At 39.3% G+C, this 3,445-nt stretch overlaps 1 non-coding gene across 1 annotated transcript; it reads left to right on the top strand.

Annotated features, from left to right (window-relative positions):
* Positions 1-1,017: 1,017 nt before the first annotated feature.
* Positions 1,018-3,351, top strand: LOC108679847. The gene is made up of 3 exons (XR_007156916.1): positions 1,018-1,112; positions 1,784-1,931; positions 3,328-3,351. It is a non-coding gene; the product is annotated as an uncharacterized LOC108679847 (transcript).
* The last annotated feature ends 94 nt before the right edge of the window (positions 3,352-3,445 follow it).

The raw sequence follows: 3,445 nt of genomic DNA, 5'->3' as shown, positions 1-3,445 counted from the left end.
GGACTCCTGCACTGCTAACTCATCCAGTGACTCTGACTCTGGTGAGTCTCTGACTCTGGTGAGTCTCTCTGACTCTGGTGAGTCTCTCTGACTCTGGTGAGTCTCTCTGACTCTGGTGAGTCTCTGGCTCTGGTGAGTCTCTCTGACTCTGGTGAGTCTCTCTGACTCTGGTGAGTCTCTGACTCTGGTGAGTCTCTCTGACTCTGGTGAGTCTCTCTGACTCTGGTGAGTCTCTGACTCTGGTGAGTCTCTGACTCTGGTGAGTCTCTGACTCTGGTGAGTCTCAACTTCATATATCTGCTGAATGTAATTGAGTTAATATTATTGCAGATAAAATTTTCTTTCATATATATTATTTTTATCATTTTTTATAATTTTTAAAAACGATTTATTATTATTTTTTTTATTTTTAGTTCTAAATTGTTATTGATAAATTCTAGTTATTATTCACTCCTATTTATTATTCAGTTCTAATTGTTATTCTAATTATTATTCACTTCAATTTATTATTAAGTTCAAATTATTATTCAGCTCTAATTATATTATCAACCTCTAATTATTATTATTCAGCTCTAATTATTATTATTCTGTTATTATTCAGCTCTAATTAATATTATTCCGTTATTCAGCTCTAATTATTATTATTATTCAGCTCTAATTATTATTATTCAGTTCTAATTATTATTATTATGTTTTAATTATTATTTTTCAGTGATAATTATTATTCAGCTCTAATTATTATTATTCAGTTCTAATTATTATTCACTTATAATTACGCTAATAAATATTTTACCCCGGTGCAGACGAGGACTTCGAGCGCCCCATCCACGTGTCCATCAAGCCTCTGAGCAACGGCGCCCCCCCCGCCCCCGCCAGCGTCGACACCCTGAGGGCAACCATCCAGGGCATGACCCTCATACCCTCGGTGAGTGAGGGGCGTGAGGGACATACCCTCGGTGAGTGAGGGGCGTGAGGGACATGACCCTCATACCCTCGGTGAGNAGCGCCCCATCCACGTGTCCATCAAGCCTCTGAGCAACGGCGCCCCCCCCGCCCCCGCCAGCGTCGACACCCTGAGGGCAACCATCCAGGGCATGACCCTCATACCCTCGGTGAGTGAGGGGCGTGAGGGACATACCCTCGGTGAGTGAGGGGCGTGAGGGACATGACCCTCATACCCTCGGTGAGTGAGGGGCATGAACCTCATATCCTCGGTGAGTGAGGGGCGTGACCTTCATACCCTCGGTGAGTGAGGGGCATGACCCTCATACCCTCGGTGAGTGAGGGACATTTAATAATAATTACATAATTTATTGCTTCAATTTTAATAAATTAGTAATAAATATGAGCTATTAATGAACACAAATACTAGCATTAAACACTTGTACTATTAATACTATCATTGTTTAATAATTTAGTATTAAATATGAGCTAATATTGAATACAAATACCAGTATTAAACACTTATACTATTAATAGTATTATTGTTTAATAAATTAGTATTAAATACGAACTAATATCGAAAATTAAATAGGAACTAATATCGAAAAAATTACTAGTATTAAACATTTATACTAGCAATACTATAATTGTTTAATAAATTAGTATTAAATCTGAGCTAATTTTGAACACATACTAGTATTAAACACTTACACTATTAATACTATCATGGCTTAAAATAAATTAGTAATAAATATGAGCTAATATTGAATACAAATACCAGTATTAAACTCTTGTACTAGCAATACTATAATTAACCCCTCCTCCCCCCCCCCCCCAGCAGAAGGGCCGTGTAGGGGGGGCGGTGTGGACGGAGGGGGGCGGTGAGGGGGGCGGCGCCCTGCGACGCTCCAGCAGCGCCACCAGGAGCTCCTCTGCCGACCTCCTGGGGCTACACTTCGGGGCGCCCCCCACCGCCCCCCTTAACAATGGTGCGTATATATATGCACTGTGATTATATTTATCATCATATGATTATATTGTATATCAGCACCGTGATTATATTTATCATCATATGATTATATTGTATATCAGCACTGTCATATTCATCATCACATGATTATATGGCATTTATCTTCACTTCAATTTGGTAGTTTTTTAACAACAACTTGAAGGGTTTGGGGACTTGTGAGGAGGGGACTTTACAGTAAAAGATTTTGGGACTTTACTGGACATTTGGGGACTTGAAAAGATTTAGGGACTTTACTGGACATTTGGGGACTTGATAAGATTTGGGACTTGACTGGACATTTGGGGACTTGATAAGTTTGGGAACTTGACTGGGCATTTGGGGACTTGATAAGATTTGGGACTTGACTGGACATTTGGGGACTTGATAAGATTTGGGGACTTGACTGGACATTTGGGGACTTGTAAGATTTGGGACTTGACTGGACATTTGGGGACTTGATAAGATTTGGGGACTTGACTGGACATTTGGGGACTTGATAAGATTTGGGAACTTGACTGGACATTTGGGGACTTGATAAGATTTGGGGACTTGACTGGACATTTGGGGACTTGATAAGATTTGGGGACTTGATAAGATTTGGGGACTTGATAAGATTTGGGGACTTGATAAGATTTGGGGACTTGATAAGATTTGGGGACTTGATAAGATTTGGGGACTTAATAAGATTTGGGGACTTGATAAGATTTGGGGACTTAATAAGACTTATGGACTTAATAAGACTTGGGGACTTAATGTTTGAGACTTAGTGACCCCGTCCACTTCCCTCGACATGCTGAGGGTTGGGACTTTTTATATTAATTATAAGTTAACATTATAATGGTTCACACACACAAATGGATGGATCGCATTGTCCAAATCGTGACGCACTTTCCTTACCCACGGCGTAAGCAGAGAGCGGACGTAGCACTGATACGCCCTCTTGCAGGGACAAACTGGGTCAGGATGACGCACACAAGGGCCAAAAGTGCATCACTATTTGGACATTGTCCCTCTCATTTCTCTGATTATACTGCGTAATAAGGGGAGGGGGGCGTGATTTTTCGTTACAATTCACTAACAAGACTTGATCAGAATTAGATAATGTTACTAAAACTATTAGTAAATTATTTTATTTTATATATAACATAGGAAATGTGTATAATGTATATATAACATCAAGAAATCTCTTTATTCTTTGTTTTGATTATCTCATGTGGCTATTAAACTATTGTAGCCATTATGATCAATTACTCTACAATAAGTTATAATAAGAAATGAATTGCTGTATAAATAAATTATAATAAAGTACACAATAGAGAAATTATAACTAATATATTTCACTACAATTCATTTACTGAATTGTTCAATTTTCTCAGACCCGATGTCACCGCCTGCGCTCGGTGAGTAACCCTGCGTGAGATTAGTGCGTGATGTGTGAGATTAGTGCGTGATGTGTGAGATTAGTGCGTGATGTGTGAGATTAGTGCGTGATGC

This window comes from Hyalella azteca, unplaced genomic scaffold (genome assembly GCF_000764305.2).
Source record: "Hyalella azteca isolate HAZT.00-mixed unplaced genomic scaffold, Hazt_2.0.2 contig10027, whole genome shotgun sequence".
Classification (NCBI taxonomy): domain Eukaryota; kingdom Metazoa; phylum Arthropoda; class Malacostraca; order Amphipoda; family Hyalellidae; genus Hyalella; species Hyalella azteca.
Note: the sequence above shows the minus strand (reverse complement) of the source record. Positions and strands in the feature narration are given on the sequence as shown.